We start from the raw sequence: 22,879 nt of genomic DNA, 5'->3' as shown, positions 1-22,879 counted from the left end.
GGTGCCTGCCTGTCCGCCCGCCGTCCCCGCGGCCCCGCGCAGCCCGCCCGGCGGGGGAGGCGCCGCGCACCGGGACGATGGTCTGCAGGGCTGTGTTCGCGCTCTGCGTCCTCGCGGCAGGTACTGGGGCGGGCGGGGCCGGGGCGGGGGCCGGGGCGCGGGTCGGGCTGGGCCCGCCTGGGGAGAGCGGCTCCGCGGAACAGGTGGCCGCGCCTGGCGCCCGAGCCCGGGGGGCGACGCTGACCGCGCGCTCCCGGGGTCCCGGGGTCCCGGAGCCCTCGCCGCGGCGGCCCCGGCGGCTCGTGCGTCCCGGACCCCTGCGGCTGCGCGGCCCCGAGGCGGCTCCCGGGTCCCCGGCCCGGCCCCACGGAGCTCGGCTGGGCTTCAGCTCCCGGAACGCACTCGCGGGGCCCGGACGCGCGGGGCCCTGGGGGGGCTCGAACACGCGGGGCGGGGCGGGGCGGGGCGGGGCGCGGCGCGGCGAGGAGGGGCCCGGCCGAGTGTGCGGGCCGCCGGGTGCGGGGACCGGGTCTGCAGACCCCGCGGCCGCCGCCCTGCCGGGGACCCCCACTCCCGCCCCCGGCCCGCGCGGTCTCCCTCCCGAGTCCCGGGGGCGCCTGGAGGAGCAGCTGGGGCTTTCCTGGCCGCTCCCTAAGGACGAGCATTTTGCGGGAAAGTTTCCCGAGTTGAGATGAGAGTTTCCTGTATTTTGCTTCCTCTGCGTGCTGCGAGCCCAGGAAACCCCCCTTTTGGTTTTGGGATCCGCGCCCTTCGCGGTCGCGTCCGCGGGCGGTGCCCGAACACCCCGGGGCGGCTCCGGCTACACCGCAGGCTCCGGGGGCTGGGAGCGCGGGGCCCAGCGGGGGGCAGCCCCGTCCCAGGGGACCCCAGCGGGTGCGCATCCCCCCCCCCCCAGGGCATTGCCCTGTGAGGCTGTTCCAGGGACCCTCCCAGCAGGAGGTGTTCGTTCACTAAAGGACGTGAAAGGCTCCTTTACTTCCCTCCTCACTAGGAATCTCTCCATGAAGCTCCAGGCTCAGAGAAACGAGTGAGCCAGTAGAGCCAGTGGCAGGTTTTTATTTTTTTTTTTAAATTTATTTATGATAGTCACAGACAGAGAGAGAGAGAGAGAGGCAGAGACACAGGCAGAGCGAGAAGCAGGCTCCATGCACCGGGAGCCCGACGTGGGATTCGATCCCGGGTCTCCAGGATCGCGCCCTGGGCCAAAGGCAGGCGCCAAACCGCTGCGCCACCCAGGGATCCCCCAGTGGCAGGTTTTTCCTCTGGTTTTATCTTGTGGCTCGTCTTAATTTGTACCGACAGCCCTGGCAGTTGGCGGCACCTGCATTAGCCCTACTAGGCAGCGTAGGTAGCATTTTTCCCTAAGGAGCTGCAACGTTTTCTCTTCCTTGGTCAGTTTTAGAGCTTAGCCCAGCTATTCTGGGGATGAGAGTATTGCCCTTGTCCGTGGCTGGAGCGAGGGGCTGCTGGGCCCACTGCGCAGCCTCACCCGCGTCCACACACTGGTTGGTGGGGTTGGGGGGTGTTGGTGGTGGTCAGAGCCGAGCCGACCGCAGCCTCCCAGTTCTGGGGCTCTCCTGACCCCAGAAGACATAGTTACGTTCCCGTGCACACCTTACCGAGTCCTGAAGCTTCGGCCTTCCCTCTTTGAAGATCTCTGTGTTGCTAGAGCTTCTTACAGTCGGTTTGAGAAAAATAACATAAAAACTGGTGTAAATATCTCATGAGATTCTTTGCATCCCAAGGTAGGCTGTTTTCAGGAACCAAAATATCTTTTCTAGGAAAAAAAAACAATAGATGTGTTGGTAAAGGAGAGAGGGTGAGGGTTCCTGAAATGAAACTGCCTCATTCCCCATCAGTCTCGGTAAGGCTCTGCTTAGTTCACACTGATGGCTTCTCTTCTATTCTCCTCCTCCTTCTCCTCCCTCTCCCCCACCTTCTTCTTCCACTTTCTTCTCTTCCTGCTCCTTTTTTACCCTTCCAGTAAAATTCTCAAGGTGATACTTCCTTGAGCCAGGAATAAGGTTTGGCAGGGGACTTTTTTAGCTTAATAAAGGCACTCAGTGTATACACAGCATTTCCTGCGGCTGTCTGTGGACACCTGCACGTATGTGGGCATGGTCAACGACCATAATGTCTACATTTATTCACTCGTATTTTAAAAAGAAGGAAGAGCGAACGCTTGGACTGTCTTCAGTTCTTTCGAAGTTGGTCGTGGTATGAACCATCATGGCTATTTTGTAGACCATTCTCCAGCATCTCTGTGTACAGGCATAGAGGAGCACCTCCTCTGAATTAGAGTATAGGCCAGCACCCCCAAGTTTCGGCTGCTGATGAGGGACGGAGGATGGCAGGCTGCAGCAGGCTTCCTCTTCATCCCTCTCCTTCTCCCTATCTGGATTCTCTTCTTTTCCCCACCACCACCATTGCCACCCTCTGCTCTTCTATGGCCCCATTTATTTAAAAACTCCCTCACTGAGACCTCTGAGATATGCTGGAACTTTCCAGAGGTCTTTTCCAACACTCAAGGAGGACAGAAGGGAAACAAGCGCAGGTAAAAGAGGCACACACCTCATGACCCTGCACTCCCCACAGAGACTATTGCATCCCACCCCATCACCGAGGCCCACGTCTTGGCCCTTGTGGACCAAAACCAGGAGAGCTCGAGAGTGCAGTCAACCACCCAGCTAGAGAGCCTGTGTTCTGGCCTGACAGCTCTCCTCTGGGTGACTAACATCTAGGATGGCCTTGTCCCTGAAGGGAGACCCCACCCTACACAATGTGATACGGGTCGACACCTTCTCATCAGCACACTAAAGCCTCTACGTGAACCATAAATGCCTCGCACACACATTCATGAGAACGGCGAGGTTGCCCGTGGTTGCTTGGGAGTGGGGGGTGAAGGGTCACTCGTATTCCTGTAGCCGGGTCACCTCCTTTCCTCCGAGGTCTGTCGCACGTCCAAGGAGTGACCTCTCCTCCCCGTGACACCTGACCTGCGAGGCGGAAGCGCTTCTCCGCCCTCTGATACGGTTGCTGAGGGAGTGGTGCAGAGTGCTAAGCCCGCAGGCTCTGCAGCTGGATTGCCCAGGCGCAAAGCTAACATTACTTGCCAGGTGTGTCATTTAGGGCGAGTAACTTAACCATCCTCGGTTTTCTTTTCTACAAAATTGGGGAAATAAAACCTCATAAGGTCGTTGGAAGTCTTAAATGATTACATATACTTAGAGCGCATGGGACTTAGGAAGCAGTCAATAAATGTTAGCCACTGTTGTTTCTATTAACGTTATTAATAGTGTTTGCTGGCGTTTAGTGCCCGTTAGGTCATCCTCTCCGAGGCAGAGCTTCTGCGCGTGCGCTCAGGCTAAGTAGATCGAGGATCTCCACTGACATTGCAGCACGATGCCAGCTGTTGTGGCAAACCTTAATGTGCAAATTAAGAAAATATTCAGCTGAGCCTACTATGTGCCTAATTTGAAAAGGCTAATAATGTGCCAGCTCAGATTTAGCACAACAGTCAAAAAAAAAAAAAAAAAAAGACTAGTAGAAGTAAAGTCTTACCGAGGACTTGACTTCTTCCACAAAGTGTTTTGCTTTTGGAAGGCCCAGCTCAGTAAACCTTTAAGTCAGATTCCCAGAACCACACATTTTGGATGAATCAGATCAAAGAACTTAGGAAAAGACCGCTCACGGTACCTGAATGATCCATAATGGCTCTCGAGAGAGCCCAAAAGCATTAGTAATGGGCATGTCTCGGATTCACCTTGACACCTGGGCCAGGTCTAAGCGTGCTTGTGTTTTTATGAGGAGGACCCTGGCCCAGGGTTTGCGGTGTTCGGTCAGACTTTGTGAAGCAGTAATTTTCCCTGTGAGAGCGGGGCCTGGGGAGGTGGCTGCAGCATCCGCTGCCACAGTGAAAGGGACGTTTTAGAAGTGTTTCCACGCGGGTTGGCGGTCTCAACACCAAAGCGAACGGAATCCTGCCATCGCATTGCCGACAGTTCGCTTCCTTTCGGAAGCATCTGTCGCTTAAATGGGACGTGTTAGTTCGGGAATCGGATGTTTGCTTTGCTGTAAGACACTGAATGAAACAGTTTGGAAAAATTAATGTTTTCATTTAGAAGACGGTGGCAATTCCGAGAGAGGTAGGCGAGTAGAGTGTGTGCCTTTGGCAGTGATCGCTCTTCCCTTGGACGTGCGGGGCTGGTGGGTACCGTCCAGTGAAGGTGACCATAAATAAGACTGACTTGTGTGCGGCATGACTTTGCTTTAAGTCACAGCTTAAGTTATTTAAATCACAGAATTTGTGTCACAGCACATCTCCTGGCGTGTGGATCTTCACACGTGCCGCGTGACCCTTACACCCGCGTAGCCCCTTTCTTCTACCTTTTACCTGTTCTGATGTCATTTCTAAACCTTGAGACCTTTGCCACTTTTAAGTACCAGAAATAGTTACAACAAAATAGACAATTACATAGTTTTTTCCACCTGTGTTTTCCGTCGGTGCAGAGTAGTACAATGTCAATTGAAAATAAGCTGTTTTAATTTTCCTTTGGCTAGTGTTGCCAGTTTTAGCAAGTAAAAATAGATTGCCCCATCCAATTTGAATTCCAAATAAACAATGAATTCGAAGTGTGTCCCACACAATAGTTGGGACACACTTGAACTAAGTAATTCTTCATGGTTTATCTCGAATCCAAATCTAACCGGCATCCCGATGTACGTCACCTAGAAGCCGTGCATTTGGCCTTTTATGTGTGGTTCATCTATACGATGGGCTTGAGAGGGGATTGGCTTTATCTAACCACACCTCACCTGGCATGGGCTGCCCGGCTCCTTCTCAGTCTGTTCACGGGAAGGCGGGGAGGTTTCAGGGCAGCTCCCTCCAGGATGGCAGCCGGACGGAGTAGAGTTCAGAGGAGCTCTCCAGTGCAAGGTTTTAATCTGATTGCGTTTATTTTTTTTTAATATTTATTTATTTTAGAGAGAGTGTGTTCGGGCAGGGGAGGAGGGCAGAGGGCAGAGGGAGAGGGACTCTGAAGCAGACGCCCACCTGAGCACAGAGCCCAAGGCGGGTCCGAGCCCCTGAGATCATGACCTGAGCTGAAATCAAGAGTCGGACGCAACCAGCTGAGCCACCCAGGTGCCCCTCTGATTGCGTTTCCAATAACTGTGCATTGTTAACGTGTTTCTGAACAACTGGGATTTCTGGAGCCTTCCTGAAGCTACATTACCTTAGCCTCATGTGACTTTTCCTTTAAAAAAAAAAACTATACATAAAACGGTAGCAGTGTTCATGCCTGGGAGCTGGAACTAGGAGCTTCTAGAATCCAGCTGGCAACCGATTAGAAACAAAGTTATAGAATTGCTTTGGATTTCAGTGCTCTTTTATGTGCCAGGATCCTAATACACCTCACAAATATTAGTTGTGTAAGGTTTGCATAATTCCTGCAGGGTGGGTCTGTGGGTACACTGGAACCTGCAGGTATGAAGCCCGAAGCAGTATATGAGACTCTCAAGGCAAATTGGAAAAACAAACACAAGAACCCTTAAGCGATCAGACTGTGGTGGAAATTTGCACCTTCCGTATCGGGCCGAACCTGTGAAAAGGTAGCTGTGGAGCGGGGAGGAAATAGCGGCCAGTTCCCAGGGCGATACTTAGAAACCTGTGTACTCGTCGCAAAGTAAGCTGCAGAGCAGAGCACGACGTCAATGACGACCTCTTCCACTTGGGGTCCGAGCTCCGGCACCTGATCTTGTTTTCTATCGGGGAAGAAATCAGGACGTTGGAGCTTTAGTGCAGGTGTTGGGCATGGAAGGAATTGAGGAGAGGAAACTGTGTGTTTAATTCTGTGTGTGCCTTGGCCCTGGTTGGGGTGATGAAGGTCTGTTCCCCCCTTTAAATTATGATATTCTTGCCGGTGTCGTGGTGTCCAGAAGCACGACCTCGGGACTGACAGACGGTCACTTACTAGCATAGCCCGTGACGGATCGCCGCTGGTGCTTTTGCTTCTTATGGGATCTTTGCAGTTTCTGCCAGAAAGGCCTGTGCCCCCGCAGAGGGATGGCAGACGGATGCCATTACCCTGGCTCAGTCGTCTGGTTGTTGAACACGTCTTGCCGTGTGAGTCTTGCTTCGTGCTGTCTTTTGGATTCTTTACGAAGAACAATAACGGTTATCCTAAGGATTAAAGGATGCTCTCTTCACCGTACGGAAGCTCCGGTGCTTTGTCTGGATGTAGGGAAATGGTTAGGACACCACCATTCCACGGAGTCCACGTAGTGGGTCGGTTACGGGAGGATTTCAGAACATGTCAGAATGACAGGAGAGCCTCGATGCCCGTCTGTTCGTCAGCGGGGCCTCGGGAAGCCTGGTGCCCTGAACACCTCTCACACCTCTCTGTTGGCCTGGGGAAGAGGCCAGGGGTTGTGCATCCCCCACTGCCAGTTGGGAATTCTTGCTACCGGGGGGTGTGCTGCTTGAGAGGCAACGTCAAGGCGAATATTGCCGTCACCCCACCCGCGAGGAACCCTGGCTGTTTCGTCATAGGGGTGGCAGGGTTGATAGGGCCGGCGTCCAGGAGGAGAGAGCCCCGGAAGTCCCGTGTTTTGAAGAGCAGTTGGACAGGCCTGAGCCGGAGAAGGAACGATCGGTTTCCGGGGATATAAGATCATTTATCATTTACGTTCTAGGAAATGTTGGTGGGGGCATACGTGTGGTTATCAAATTACATGTGGAAACTGGGTGAGAAATGGGCAGTAGGAAGGAGCCAGGGCTGCTCCAGAAATTCTGTGGGATCCATGGGCGAGGCTGGGGTGATGTGTTACGGGAGACGGAGAGACTATCAGATGGCCGAACGTGGTCGGGGGAGGGCAGCGGGGGGTAATAATTAAGATTATTGGGGGCTACGAAAGACCAAACTACCCCTGCTGCTGCTGCTGCTGCTAATGGAAAATGCATCAAGTTTCATTTTGGGTGAGAGAGAGGAGAGAGTGAGGGGTGGAGGGGTACAGGGTGGGGGTAGGGGTGAGATGAAAGAGGCCTCCTTAAATTTATATGAATATAAAGCCTTTTCAGGTTTGTGAAAGGTAAATTGAGGGGCACCTGGCTGGCTCAGTCCATTAAGCATCTGTCTTTGGCTCAGGTCATGACCCCAGGTCCTGGGATCGAGCCCCATGTCGGGCTCCCGGCTCAGCGGGGACCCTGCTTATCCCTCCCCCTCTGCCCCTCTCCTGCTCATGCTCTCTCTCAAATAAATAAATAAAATATTTTGTAAAAGATACATTTTTAAGTCTTGGCAAAATGAAGACGTAATTCAAATTTTGCCTTAGATCACCCCAACATGAGACATTGGCAAACTTGCTTACTCTCAGGTGCTTATGTCTAGTGTTTCCAAATAGCTTTTTTAAAAAATGTGAGTCAGCCTTTGGTTTTCATTGAGGATTACAAAAGCTAAACTTTAAAATCAGCTCTTTTTTTGAGCGATGCACATAAAAACTATTTTTCTTTTAAAAATGTAAGACTGTTTCTCATGGATATCGCTTTGAAATAGCTGAAACATTAAAAAGAGAGAGAGGAAGAAAAGGAAAAGGGGAAAAAAAAAGAAATAGCTGAAGTATTTTAAGTTCTCTGGCCAATTAAGAAAATGTCACCTTTGAGCTCAGCTAGAAAAGATACCTTCACTATTTGAACATTTTTGAGAATCTTCTGAATAAGTAAAAATAACCTGATGATAGAAGGCGATTTGAGCCGAAGGGAAGGAAGGAGTGGTCGGCAGCCTCCAGTGATGCTTGAGAGGCTCGAGTAAATCCTGATGCTGCGTGTGGAAGGTGAAGTTCGTCACTAGCAAGCGGGGAAACAGGAGTGTGACCTTAAAGGCCCTGCCTCCGGGCAGCCCGGGGGGCTCAGTGGTTAGTGCCACCTTCAGCCCAGGGCATGATCCTGGGGTCCCGGGATCGAGTCCCACGTCGGGTTCCCTGCATGGAGCCTGCTTCTCCTCTGCCTGTGTCTCTGCCTCTCTCTCTCTCTCTCTGTGTCTCATATGAATAAATAAATGAAATTACTTGAGCAGCCTTTAAACAAATCAAAGAATCAGAAAGATGATACTAAAAACATCTGCCTAGCTTGTTCAGTGGGGTCCCCTTGCAGATTTTTGAGGGGGGAGGCCCTCAGGCACCTTGAAGTACAGCAGCCTGGCGGTAAGCCAGGGAGTCAGTGGCAGTGGACCGTAGGCCTGCCCTGGGGCTGGGAGGGTGGGCCAGGCCGCATCAGGTACCGTGGGCCTGACCCCGGAGGACGGGCGCCTGCCCCCGCCTCTGCTCTGCGGGGAGACCATTCCAGAATGAAGTGGAAAGCAGGGCCTGTGGCAATTCTAGGGTTAACTTTTGGGGAGCTGCCAGACGGTTTTCCAGAGTAGCTGCACCGCAGTGTATTTGTGCATTCCCTCTCATTAGGGCGATGCGGGTACACTTTTTTGAGAAAAGGAAGGAAAAGTCATCCACATTGACGAGAGAAGACTCCCCAGATCTCAGAGGCAAGTGTGGCTGCTGCAGGAGGGCAAACTGCTACATCCCTGAGTACTGGTCGGAGGGTGGTCAGAGACGGGGATGTGGTTTTGGAGATGAGGAAATTTACGAGATTTTTGTTAAAAAATTAAATATCATTAATGACGGTCATGTATTTCTTTAATGGTTTTTTTAAAAGCTGCCCTCAAGCACCATTTTTTTTTTTAAAATCATGGAAACTATAAACATACACAGAGATTGACGAGAATGTATCCATCACCCACCCAGACCTGATTCAGAGTCTGTTGGTCTTGGTTAAGAATTTTTAAAAATATTAATACATCGGAAGTCATGTAAATGTGTAACCATGAGGTGCTAGTCAGAGAAACTAGAATATACACTGCACGGCCATCCAACTGCGCAACAGCACGCAACTGCTTCGGATTCTGAGTCTTAAAAGCCACGCAGCCACCCGGGGGCTCAGCGGTTGAGCATCTGCCTTTGGGTCAGGGCGTGACCCCGGGGTCCCGGGATCGAGTCCCGCGTCGGGCTCCCCGCAGGCTTCTCCCTCGGCCTGTGTCTCTCATGAATAAATACATAAAATCTAAAAAAAAAAAAAAAAAAAAAAAAAAGAATTCTGAGGTGGTTGGTTCATTCCTGTACAAACACATTAGCTGGTTACAATATATTGAACTAATAAGTGTAACTTTATATTTCACAGTTGTATCAGAAAAGCAAGCTACAGACTGAATGTACATCGTGATGAAATATTTAAGACATATTTATGTGCGTGCCTGTAGAGAAAATCATTTAGAAGAATACGGTGGTTATTTCTGGCAGGTGAGCCTTGGGTTAGTTTCAGTTTTTATGCTCTTTTCTATTGTCTGAAATTGTTAAAAAAGTTTGTTTTGCCTGCACAATTAAAAGAGTAGAGATATTGTCACTGTTTTAATCCCCCTTTATCAACACTTAATGTGGCTCTCGTAACTGCTGCGCAGCTATTTCTAGCCTCAATATCTTGATTGGGAAATCCTTCTGATGGAGCCATCAAAACCCGTATCTCAGAAAAGCAAATAACCTCGAGGGGTTTACAGGATATCACTGACGTAATGGGCAGGGAAGGTTCTGGGAAGGAATTGACTTAAAGCAATATTCTATTTTATGAAACCAGAGCGCTACATAAATCATCGATCAGAACAACTCTCTTGGACACTGTTTTAAGAGACTCTGACTCAACTGGTCAGTATTTGAGATTCTTTGTTTTCAATACTTGATGGTCACTTATGGGAGCAATTTTAAATGAAAACATTATTCTGAGCTTTTCTATAGTGAAACGTGTCCTCTTAGATGTAAGAAAACAAGTGGCCCCCAGAAGAGCGCATGATCTGCTTTTCTTTGGCAACATTAAATCTGATACATCATCTTTCCAATAAGATAATCAATAAAATGTGGTTTAGGCAAATGCTAGAGCGTTACTGACAGTCCGTGAGCACGTAGGCCGGCCCCTTCACGTTCTAAAGGGAGCCAGACATGCTGGGGTGGGATGGAGATTTCGCCTTGTGTTTAGCTGGAGCAGGTACCACACATTGTAGGATGCGCGCTTCCCTTACAGCTTCGTCTCATGCTCCCAACAACCCCACAAGGCAGACCGTCCCAACCCCCGCAGTCCCACGGTTCAGGTCACCGAGCCTCAGAAGCTGAGGAGTGAGACGTGGCGTTGGACCCAGGTCTGTCCTCCTTTACCCACCTTCGTCCCCACTGTCTTGAACAGACAAAGCAAACTACGTCGCCTCCAAAGTTTCCCCCGACTCTGAGCCTCTTTCCCGTCCCCACACCCACAGATTGATGGAGAGCCTTGCCATCCTTCCTAGCCGGTCACAGTAGCTCCCGACTGGCCACCCGTTCCCTTCTCACCGTCTCACCTCCCTTTTGGGAGTCTTTCAGGCCAGGCCACCCTGCCTGCCCCCCTCCAAAGGAGCGGAAGCAGACCTGAATCTGCTGGCGTCCTCCAGGCGCTCAGGCTGTGGCTCATTAATCTCATTTCCACCAAAAAGAATGAAGGCTCCTGGGAGGACTAGTTAATTCCAGGCGTGAGTTAGAAACTACAGAGGATGAGCCTGGGACATCCTGTCATCACAGACGGCAAGGATGCTATCAGAGACCACCGGGCTCCTGTGACAAGGACTCAGAACCCTTCGTGAGGCTCCCCCTGGCCAAAGATGGAACCGCTGAGCGTCAGTGTGGGTGGCTGCCGGGGGCTGAGTCCCAGGGCTCAGGCTCGTGACTCAATTACAACATCGACACAAGGCAATAGTGACTCAAAGTCCATTTGTCCCCAGTGGGGGATGCTAACGAACCAACACATTTCGAAAAATAATAGATAAATAGGAAGAATTAAAATTCTTGATTGATTGATTGGTCTTATTTTGCCTTTATTTGATGAGGTGTATCCCTGGGTCACCAACCATTAGATGGTGGGATGAGCATCTTATACAGGTGTTCCCGCCAGCGGATGGCAATGGCGATGGCGATGGCAAGGTGGAGATAGAGTAGCACCATACGCGTCGCCGGAGGAGTTCGCGGGTCTTGGCCCTGACCCCCGGTGACGGCCAGCGCCGTGGGGAGCCACACAGCAGGTCTTCGTCTCCCGGTGGAAGGGCCCCCTGGCCCCTGGGAAGTGGCCTTGCCGCATCGGAAGGAACCTGTAGCGGATCAAGCCTCTGCATCCAACTGTCAAGTCACAGGAAATACAGAGGGCCGCGGAAGCCGCTAAGTGACCCCACAGGAATGAAGTCCGCGAGCTCCCGACCTCTTCATGACAAGCAGGTGGTTTCTTCCGACAAATGAGTTGCAAGGGAAAAAGAGAGATGAAGAGGAAGGTGGGAAGGCAGGATTTATCGACGACAAACGAGCTTTAAGAGGCAGCAGCCGCCACAGCCGTGGACCTTAGTTGGATCAACCCAAAACGCGGAGAAATGAACTAAGATGTTTACGAAGAGGATTGTGAATTCGATCGTTGACCGGACAGCCGACGGCGTTAGCGTATCATCATTCTCAGTGCGGTAACGGCGCAGCCTGCGTGTTCTCAACGACAGCCCTCACCCCTCGGAGCTACACGCCGTCGTGTGTACACGCCTCGGAGCTACACGCCGTGCCGGGATCTGCTTCAAAATAATGTGAGAGTGAGATGCGGGTGGAGGCACATTCCGGAAAAAGAGTCGTCGTCAGCTAATGACTCTTGAAACGGAGCAAAGGGCCCATAAGCGTCTGTTACCCTCTTCTCTTCCATTTTGTAGAGGATTCATTTTCTCCATTATTCAGTTTTTAAAAAGAATCTTCCAGAAACCCCCATTTCTTCCAGGAACGAGTCCAAACTCCTTGACTAGTGGCTTAAGATCTGAGGTAGAGGCAGAGGGAGGGAAAGGCGGTGCGGGTAATCGTGGTGCGAGAGGCTAGACAGGCTTCCCCAAGACGGACGCATGGGCCGCATGCCCTCAGGCCGTCGCCCCGGCCAGTTTCTCATTCTAGAAGCCTCGCGGCGGCGTCTGCCAACCAGAACGCTCTGTATCCTGCAAGTTCAAGTCTCCCCTTCACCTGTTTGCATCGTCGCCCTTCGAACTCGTGGCTTTTGGAGAGCAGGGTGCTGTCTTAGCTTCGCTCCCCGCCCCCCCACGTGTGAATGTGTACACAGCAGGTGCTCAGTACTTACTGAGTTGAACTGAGGAACCTGAAGCTCCAGCATGTAGACTGCAGGGTCTGGATTACACATCTCGTGTATACAGGAGTAGGAGTCCCCTGAGGCCAGAGCCCCCAGCCCTTCGTGTCGCTTCCCAGCACTGTGACCCCTGAGAGAAGTGACCCTTAACCTGCAGGGGCCACAGTGGTTCAGCGGTTGCGAGGCCCGGCAGGTAGCGGGGCATGGAGCCTCGAGAGGGTGGCCCCAAGGGCAAGACCGTGCTGAGAGGGGAAGTGGCCTGGGAGCTGGACGCACTGGTAAGGAGGCGGATGCCCCGGGCACCAGCAGGGCCCAGTGGGGAGCACGGGAGGGAGGGAGGGAGGGAAGGGGTCCTTCACCTGCTTCCCAGGACCACACAGCAGTGCGAGGTTTGCAAAGGAAGCGTGACCGCCTTACCAGCAGCCTGCTGCCGTTGGGCAGCCCCCCCAGCTGCACGTGTTCAGGAGATGAAGTTTTGCTGTAGACACGGAGGCCCGGGTGAGGTAGTCCTGGGAAGGGTGCAGAGGTAGAGGAATCGGAGGGCAAGTGTGGCCTCCTGGGTGGAAGGGGAACGGCTCCCTTCCCGGTTCCCAGCAGTGCAGATGCCAGCAGGTGGCTGGGCCCTGAGCACCATCTGAGCACCACCGAGCACCATGAGCACCACCTGAGCACCATGAGCACCACTGAGCACCACCTGAGCACTACTGAGCACCACCTGAGCACCATGAGCACCACCTGAGCACTACTGAGCACCACCTGAGCACCATCTGAGCACCACTGAGCATCATGAGCACCACTGAGCACCACCTGAGCACCATGAGCACCACTGAGCACCACCTGAGCACTACTGAGTACCACCTGAGCACCACTGAGCACCACTGAGCACCACCTGAGCACCATGAGCACCACTGAGCACCATCTGAGCACCACTGAGCACCACCTGAACACCATGAGCACCACTGAGCACCATGAGCACCACCTGAACACTACTGAGCATCATGAGCACCACTGAGCACCATCTGAGCACCACTGGGCATCACCTGAGCACCACTGAGCATCACCTGAGCACCACTGAGCACCACCTGAGCACCACCTGAGCACCATGAGCCCCACTGAGCACCATGAGCCCCACTGAGCACCACCTGAACACTACTGAGCACCACCTGAGCAGCATGAACACCACTGAGCACCATCTGAGCACCACTGAGCATCACGTAAACACCATGAGCACCACTGAGCACCATGAGCACCACCTGAGCACCATGAGCACCACCTGAGCAGCATGAGCACCACTGAGCATCACCTGAGCACTATGAGCACCACTGAGCACCACCTGAGCACCACCTGAGCACCATGAGCACCACTGAGCACCACCTAAACACCATGAGCACCACTGGGCACCATGAGCACCACTGAGCACCATGAGCACCACGAGTACCACCTAAGTGCCCACCCCTTCCCACTGTGGCCTGAGTGCTCCCCTGGGTTCTGTCCAGCAGCCCGGCAGGGCAAGTGCAGACGGGCTATTGTCTCGGCTTCCCAGGGTGTCAGGACAGTGCGTCCCCTCCTGTTCTGTGGCTGGAGACTGCAAGTCAGGTGTGGGCAGGGCCCTCCTGTGGCCGGGGCGCTGTGGCTCAGGGCTGTGCAAGCGCCCGCTTCAGTCCACCCCCTGAGTGTGTTGGGGGCCCGTCCTCACGAGGCACCGGCCGCCGGGTTAGTCGCGGGCTCCCCTGGCTCAGGAAGGCCTCGCCTCACTCGGCGGTCGCTGCCCAGAGCAGATTTCCACCTGTGCCCCCGCTCGTGGGCCCGGGCCGGGGGCTCCCCTGCGTCTTCCTGGAGGCCCGGGCGGCCCATGCCGATGACCCCCGCAGCCAGGCCGGCCCGTGAAGGACCCTCCCCAGGTTGCCCGTGGTAGAGTCGGGGGTGAACGTCACAGCTCCACGCTCGTGCGGACGAGGCCGTCCTCTGCGGGAAAGCACGCCCTGCTCCCTTAAGTCTCTTCTCCCCTGTGTGAGATGCATTATTGGGCGGGGACATGGGAGGTCACAGGAATCTTCCACAGGAAACTTTAGAGATTGTGACGTTCCCAAACCACGGATCGCTGTCTGCTGGTGTGAAGAGTGTGCGTGCGTGTGCAGCAGGTATACAATAATCGTGGGTGGGATGCGTGTTTCCTTCCTTTCTTATCTGCATCCTTCCTTACCAAAGTAATTAGAAGAATTTTATTTTTTATTTTTAGTCTTTTAAAATAGATTTTATTTATTCATGAGACACAGAGAGAGGCAGAGACACAGGCAGAGGGAGAAGCAGGCTCCATGCAGGGAGCCCGATGCAGGACTCGATCCCGGGACCTGGGGTCACGCCCTGGGCCGAAGACGCTCCACTGCTGAACCCCCCAGGCGTCCCTAATTAGAAGAATTTTAAAAGGAGCAGGCAGCATGAGAAAGAAGGTGGTTTTCGGGGAAAATTAATATTCAACAAATTCATACATTTCCTGTAATTTCTAAGGTTCAACTCTTGCTCCCCATAAAAAGCTGGACATTCTGAATATTTAATTATCCATAATCATGCATATCCACATCTTCTGATTACTGACTAGGACATTAATTAGGTGGAACAGGGACATTTATTTGGTTCTATACCTACCTAGTCAGTGTTGTTTTGGAATTAGCAGCTTTCCTTACAGGTCCCAGTGAAAAAAAATCAACATTTGAAGTTCTTTTCCCTGGAAAAAATACAATTCCTCTTACAGGAGATTTAATTACTTAGTTTTGCTTATATAGGCAAGAGAAATATTCGAAAAAAAATGCGAGCGGTGCTGTCTTGAGTCTTTATTGATTTGGGTTATCCTCAAAGGAATAAAAAAAATTAAAGCTATAAACGAAAGAACTGAGTTGACGCTGAGATAAAAAGTCACAAAGCAGGAGAACAGCCTCATTATGTCGTGGAAGTCCCAGGGAGAGCCATTGTTTTGCCAAAGCGATGGGGTAAAACCGCCTGGGACCCAGCACCGGTGCCCGGGAGACTAGGAGGAAAGAGCTTTGGAGGCTTTGATTTTTTTTCTCTAAAACAATTAAGATTAAAGGAGTTAATCGGGAAATCTGAGGTTATAGAAGGTTGAGCAAGTCAACCAGCTCATGTGTCTGGTCTGGGGCACATGCCTGGGATGACCAAACTTTTCCATGGAAGATTGCTCTTTATGATAATTCTTCCAGAATGAAAAGAGTGACAAGAAAACGTTAAAGTCGGAAAAACGATCCCCACCTCCGACACCGGAGAACAGCCTGGCCTCCCGGGGACACCGGCCAAGGAAGCAGATGGGCCAGCTGGGGTTCGCGCCCCGCAGGGCCCGGCCGTGAGCAGGGAGAGCGGCTCAGGCGTGGCGAGCCCCGGTGCCCCCGGCGAGTCAGGAGGCCGAGCGGACGCTCCCAGGTCCCCGGGGCGCCCTGGCCGCCTCCCGCCCGGCCTGCATGGGGCGGGGGGTGGGTGGCGGCCTCTGAAGCTCTGAGCTCCGTCCCCGTCGGGAACTTCTCATAGTGGGTGGAAGAGATCGTTCACCATTTTTGCAAGAACCAGCCCAGAAAATTAAAAGCAGGTCCGTGCCCCCAGTGACCGCATCTATCGTCCCTCGTAAGCCGGGCCCGTCCCGGTCACACTCTGGGCGGTAGCAGCCAGGTTTGGGAGGGCATCCACGTCCTTTGCTTGCTGCAAAGGATTTTTATCCTTCCAATTTTTAAGGATTCCAATATAGGGGCCCCTGGGTGGCTCAGCGGTTGAGCATCTGCCTTCAGCCCGGGGCGTGACCCCAGGGTCCCGGGATCGAGTCCCGCGTGGGGCTCCCTGCATGGAGCCTGCTTCTCCCTCTGCCTGTGTCTCTCTCTGTGTCTCTCATGAATAAATAAATAAAATCTTAAAAAAAAAAACCTTTTTGTATTTTGGGTGTTAAGTTGCACATGTTCTCTCTATATTTTGGGCTCTACCCCTTCGTCAGATGTGTCACTTGCGAATACTTTCTCCCATTCAGTACGTTGTCTTTTACACACTACAGGTTAACAGCCCAGATTTGACCCGTGTTGGACTCATAAAGCCCGACCGGAAAAAAAACGCTGTCTTGAAACCAACTACGCAATGAGCGATGTGTAGCGGGGCCTTGCCCTTCGCCCAGTGTCCTAAACCAGCCGATGGGCTTTCCACGTGCGGCGCTGAGGGTGTATTTGAGCTTCAGGTTCACAAAGCACGAAGGACCCCGAGGGAGGTTCCTAGTGGTTGTGATGAGCTCTGAGCCGCCGCCTGCAGGGGAAGTCACGGCCCGCGTCGCCTGGCTCCTTACGGTGCACATTACATTGTTCACAAGTTTTCTTGACTTTTATTTTTATCAGAATACACTTCCTTAGCATTGTCAAACTTAAGCAGCACTTGATGTTTCTTTTTGATGACGGATCTGTCCGCACATAGGCAATTAGCTGGCTGCTGTGTGAACTCAGGAAGCCCAGAGAGTGGTTAGATCGAAATTCATCTAACAATCTAGGTTTAAGCCCCGGTGGAGAAGGATCCAAACTGAGAGCATTAGCAGTTTGGCTTTAAATGGGACGTTGGATTAATGCAGTCTACACCTCCTTGCTGCACAGCATCCTTTCAAGGCAGAAATTCAACGTATGGCGTGGAAAATGGATACGATACACATAGGCTTGTCTTGATTTAACAAGGATGAAGAATTAAATGTTTGGGTAAATAAAACCTCCCAAATAACTGAGCTTTCTCTATTAATATGGGTTCTCAGTTTTAAAAAATGTGAGAACAACAATTTTACTTTCTTTTTTTTTTTTTAAGATTTTATTTATTTATTCATGAGAGACACAGAGAGAGGCAGAGACCCAGGCAGAGGGAGAAGCAGGCTCCATGCAGGGAGCCCGATGCGGGACTCGAACCCGGGACCCCAGGGTCACGCCCTGGGCTGAAGGCAGATGCTCAACTGCTGAGCCCCCCGGTGCCCCCCTGGATTCCTCTTTCTTTGAAAACCCTTATGGCTCCTCGGGATGGTCTGGGTGTGCCTGTGCCAGCAGTAGGGCTGCCTCCAGTTCCCGCGAGCTATGGCTCCCAATGCCCAGACTGCCTTGCGTGCACCCCTGTCCCGCTCTGGTCACCCACGAAGGCAGAGGTTGCTCTTTCTAGGGACAGACAAGGAAATCCTTGTAGGGTCGGTAGCAGAAGAGGTCAGAGATGTGTCGCCAGAGGGCTGGGTCGGTGACAGCCCTGGGGGGAGTCGTGGGTATTTTGACGTCCTGACCTCGTGCTCTTTCCGCGACGGTCTCCTTTGTCGAGTGCCCTAAAGGCCGCATTTTAATGCACAAGGTCAGTATTTTGGAAACCACTTGTGTTAGCTGAAGTCTCTAAACTCTGAGCTTCCCAGATACGTGATCCAAAATTAAGCAGACTAGTGGCACACGGCTTAAAAATGGAAAATACTACCCTAGTGTCTGCAGGAGAAACTCTGTGGGAGGATGGGCCACGCGTTCCCTCGAGTCCAGATTTGAAGGATTGTTCCACGAGTTCAGAATCGCCCGCCGTACTGAGCAGAGAACACCTAGTCCCCGGCCAGCAAGGGAGCCCCGGACGCCGAGACCCCCCAGTCCTACATGCATGCAGCCTACGGCTTTTTATAAAAATATGTGCGTCTTCCCTCCAGAAGGCTGCGTAGCCTGCCTCGAAGCACGGGGACCTCGGGAGGGGTTCAGGACAGACGCTGCTGCTGCTCTCCGGGCCCCATTGGCCTCTGCAGATGCCGTCGGGACGGCGACCTGGTGGTGATCCTCTGCCGACTTTTTGCTTTCTGCTAAGTGGTTTTATGACATTAAGTGGCCGGCAGAGGTGTTCTTCTGAGCAGGCCTGTGCTGGGGTGACGTTAAATCGCCCTGGGAGATACGCGACCTACGTATTTGGGTTTGGATTTGTAGAAGGCTTGCGGCTGTGCACAGATCCATAACGGGACGGGCCCGCACTCGCCAGAAGCCCTCAGGCTGGGCGGGGAGCGACTCCGGTTCTCACCAGGTGTGCAGAGAGCTGGGTTTGGGGCCCGCGACCCTGCTCTGGGTCCCTGGCTCAGCTGCTTGCAGACGAGGGGGTCGGGGACGGGGAATGAGCCCCACGAGGCGCCCAGCACCTGCCTGCCCAGCCCCGCGGTGGGCGCTGCCAGGGTCTCTGCTCCTGCAGGAGGGGACCCACGGGAGCGGCCTCGCGCTGCCAGGACCGGCGAGCGGGGGCACCAGCCTGGGCCCGGCCCCGTCGGCCGCGCGGCCCCCCTCCAGCGTCGTGCTGGAGCCCCGGGACCTGCGCGTCCCTTTCCGCGCTCTGCACTACGAGAGGCAAAGTGTCCCAAAGCCGTACGGCTCCCCAGGTCTTCAGGGAGTGGTGTTTCCCCCTATGCTGCGGTGTTAGGTTCGCTGGTGGGGGTCTTTATTGGTTTTGAAGATGTGGACGCGGCTCAGTTGTTTTTCAAGAGCTCCCTGTCCCTAGCGGTGCCCACGTGGCTGCGGAGGAAGGGGCAGGAGGAGCGGCTGCGCTCCCGTTCACCCTGGGGGGGGGTGTTCCTGCCGAGAGTGCTCGGGGCCGGCGTCTGACTCGGCACCAGGGCCCCCGTGAAGGCCTTCAGCACCCCTCCAGGAGCAGCTGCGGCCTGCGGTGCCCCTGAGCCGCCCCGTCGCATGGGCCTTCCGTCCGGAGCCCTGCCCAGCGCTGGCAGGCGGTGGGACAGGTGGACGCGGCTCCCCGGCCTCGCTGGGACGGGGCAGCTGCCTGTTTGACGGCCTGCTCGCGGGGATCCAGCCCCGACGACACCGGACGCCTCGGAACGGCCAGTTCCCGGGAGGATGGAAGGCAGCCGGGTCGCCGGGGTCGTTGGCACGGTGCTCCCTCTGCCCCTGGAGGATGTTGGACACGCCTGCTGGGGACACCCTGCCCGGGCAGCCTCCCGCACCGAGGACAGGCAGCGGCGCTTGAGCACTGGCGGCGTCCTGAGCGGCCTGGGGGGCCCCGACCTGCAGACGGGTGTCGCAGCCGAGCCTCGTGGGCCCCGCATCCGAGGCGGGAGTGGGGTGCGGCCCACGGCAGACGGCGCAACTATTTTGCCTGATGGAGAAGCGACGGTTGCATTAGTTCCTGAGGGATAAATAAGTCGCCAGATAAAGGGGAGGAGCGGGGTGGGGGGGGGTGGGACATGGTGCTCCAGCCTGAGCAGGCCCAGCGCCTGCCACTTGAGGGACTGTGGGCGTCCCAGGGCCTTGGACGAGCCAGGGGGACGGAGAGCAAGCTGGGCCAGGCCGGGGCGAGAGCTTGGGGCGCAGGGTCGTGGCGTGGGCCCGAGTCCCCGCGTGGCCGCACAGCCCAGGTGCTCGCTCTGCGTCCCCTCCTCTGTCTGTCAGTTCCGCCTCGAGGGCGGTGCTGGGCCCGGAGCACAGCCCTGGCGATGGGAGTGCTCGGCCGGTGTCCCCTGGAGCCGCGGGGCCGGCCGCACGCCAGCTCACCCAAGGGACTAGGGCTCGCGCGACACGCCTGGGCAGGGCCCTCGCCGCCCGGCTTGGCTTGGGTAGCTCGTCCCTTGCAGTCCGGAAGGTTTTGTGGCCGGAGGGCTGGGGCTCGGATGCCGTTGGCTGCCCTCCTTCCCCGCCGGGAACATTCCGCCCCTTCCTCCCGCGCTGCCCCGCTCGAGCCCGGGCACCTGTCTGCCACCGCTGCTGTCGCTGGTGTTACTCTTCCTGTGGGTTTGCGGCTTTGCCTGGTGTTTAATCAGACCCTCAGCAAGAACATGGGCCTCGTCATACTATTCACGAGGCAGGAGCCCAGATCGTCACGGGAGCCTTGAGGCAGAGCCGTGGCTCAAGGAGGGATGATGGGGACCGGGGTGAGGCTTCGCGGCAGGCAGTGCAGCCTGCGACGTGTGAATTCAGAGGCCGGCGGGCCCGGGGGCAGGAGAGGGTGCCCGGGGGGTGGGGGGTGCCTGGGGGCAGGAGAGGGTGCCCAGGGACGGGAGGGGTGCCCGGGGAGCAGATGTAGCTCTTGCCTTCTTCTGAGAGAGGCACCTGAGCCTTGATCTGTACCTGAGGCTGCGCAGGAACGACGTGCAGTCAGGGAGCCGACCTCCAGGCCCGCCGCCTCGCTGTCCTTCCCGGGCCGTGGGTGCGGAGGAGGAGGAGCAGGCCGGCTGGGGGGTCGGGGGGGGGCACGTATTCAGTCCCACAGCGCTCTTCTGAGAACTTGGGGTCCGTCCGCACCTCACGGGGGGTGGCACTCACAATGTGCACATGGTCTTCACGGGCCCCGTGTGAGCCCGACGCTCCAAACGTACTGTCCCCTCCAGGTTCTAGAACATTCCAGCAGGCCCTCCCTCCAGCCTGCACTTGGCTCCTCGTAGTCAGCCCCACTGACTCCCTCACCCATCAGGTCCCCGTAACGGTCCCTCCTCCAGAGAGGCGTTCCCTGACCTCGCTTCCAGGCAGTGAATCTCCTGCTCTGGGCGTCCCGCATCCCGCAGCTCGCCCTCGCCCTTGCCCTCGCCCTCGCCCTCGCCCCCTCGCCCTCGCCCCCTCGCCCTCGCCCCCTCGCTCTCGCCCTCTCGCTCTCACACAGCAGGTCTCCCTTCCTTCCTTGACGCGTCGTTGGGATTCTTATCATAGCTCAAAAGGAGCTCGGTGTGATCCTTCGATGCCCCTTGGGCCGTAGATTCCGAGAGGGTAGGGATGGGACCTGTTCTATTCTCTGCTTATCCCTAGGGTCTGGCCCAGGCCCGGACATGTTGTAGGAGCTTAGAAAACTTCTCTGGACTTAAAACATGACGAGAGAAAAGCTGCGCCAAGGGCAGGGACTACCTGAATCTCACAACTAAACATGAGGAATGCTTTTCTTGTTGAGTGATGGAATGAATGACTGGGTGGCCCCCCCCCCCCCATGTCTAGATTTGTTTCCACTAAAGGCTCTCAGGGGTGCAGAGGGGGAGCGAGCGGCAGACTGACAGCAGGGAGTGAGTGAGCTTGGGAGTCCCGTGAACGGGGTTACGAGGGAGGGCAGGGCGCGCCGGAGCCTTCAGGCGAGGTCAGCTCCTCCTCCGTCCTCCTCCCCAGACAGCGGGCCAGGACGCGTGCCTCCGCTTTCCAGGCCGTCGGGCACAGATGGATTTATATTGGAGTTGGGTTTTCTGTTTTACTTTGTTTTGCCTACGAGATTGTGAGTAGAAAAGATTTTTTTTTTTAGGATTTTATTTATTTATTCATGAGAGAGAGAGAGAGGGAGAGGCAGAGACACAGGCAGAAGGGAGGAGCAGGCTCCACGTGGGGAGCCCCATGCGAGACTCGATCCTGGGACCACTGAGCCACCCAGGGATCCCCTAGAAAAGATTTTAATACACTTTGTGTATGTAAAAGAAAAAATTATGATTTTTTGGCATCCCCGGGTGGCTCAGCGGTTTAGCGCTGCCTTCAGCCCAGGGAGTGATCCTGGGGTCCTGGGATCGAGTCCTGAATTGGGCTCCCTGCATGGAGCCTGCTTCTCCCTCTGCCTGTCTCTGCCTCTCTCTCTCTCTCTCTCTCTGTGTGTCTCATGAGTAAATAAATAAAATATTTTTTAAAAAAAGAAAAAAATGATTTATTCTTCCTCAGTGACTTTTGTGCAAATGGATCATCAGAATGGCCTCTGCTGAGCCAGATGCTGGGCGTACAGATGCATCAGGAGAGAGCTGGGGGACCAGCCGGATCGCCGTTGGTGGGCTGCAGAGGCCTCCCGGGCGTGCAGAGGCCATGGGCTGACCTTCCTGCGAGAGAGGGACACGGATTGTCAGCGAGGATTGTCCTCCAACTTGTGCTTTGCTGTGTGCCATTCAGCCCTTTCTCCTCCTTCCCCTTCCCCGCCTTCCACCGTGAAACCTCTGTATGGTTTCCCACGACTGCCTGGGGGAGTGGGTCTCCCCTTGGATAGCTTTGGAGCGTGAAGAGTCCAGCTCTGAAAGTAATGAGCAAAAGCTGCCCTTATTTGTGATACTCAGAACACTGAACATAATCACAAAAACGTGACCACATAATGAAAAGGACGCGTCACCTCTGCAAATTCTCTGTCATAAATAAATAAATAAGTAAACAAATAAATAAATAAACAAATCTTTAAAAAAAATCTAAAATTATTGCAAAATAAACAGTTTATTTAAAGATAAAGCCTCAGAACTAAAATGCTCAGTTTTGGCTCTTTATTAAATGAGTAGGAAGAAGCCACAGTTTACTAAGTCATTGCTAAGTTTATTTAAACAAAGTAATCACAAAAAGGAAAACTTAAGGCTCCCTGCTGAGCAGACAGGGGCATTTGTTGTCACCAAAATGCTTGACCTTTGGCTCCTATGGCAACACAGTCATTACTGTTCATGAAAAAAAAAAAAAAAAAAACTATTCCTATGTGTTAAAATGTCAAGGAAGACGTTATTCCAGGCTGTTGCCGTAGGTGCCAAGGCCGTCGAGTTGGAGGAGGGAGAGGAGCCTCAACTGCAGGTCCGGCAAGGACAAGCGGGGGTGGACGCAGCAAGGGTCAAGGGCGGTGAACAGAAACCACTAGGAGGTGTGTCGGGGTGGGGGGCGCCTGCTAAGATGACCCCCCCCGGAGCCT

The 22,879-nt window shown here is 54.4% G+C and overlaps 1 long non-coding RNA gene across 1 annotated transcript; it reads left to right on the top strand.

Moving 5' to 3' along the window:
* Positions 1–22,377, top strand: LOC119869355. Its single transcript, XR_005370986.1, has 3 exons — positions 1–120; positions 9,248–9,366; positions 21,889–22,377. It is a non-coding gene; the product is annotated as an uncharacterized LOC119869355 (long non-coding RNA).
* Positions 22,378–22,879: the final 502 nt, after the last annotated feature.

This window comes from Canis lupus, chromosome 15 (assembly GCF_011100685.1).
Source record: "Canis lupus familiaris isolate Mischka breed German Shepherd chromosome 15, alternate assembly UU_Cfam_GSD_1.0, whole genome shotgun sequence".
NCBI lineage: Eukaryota > Metazoa > Chordata > Mammalia > Carnivora > Canidae > Canis > Canis lupus.
Note: the sequence above shows the minus strand (reverse complement) of the source record. Positions and strands in the feature narration are given on the sequence as shown.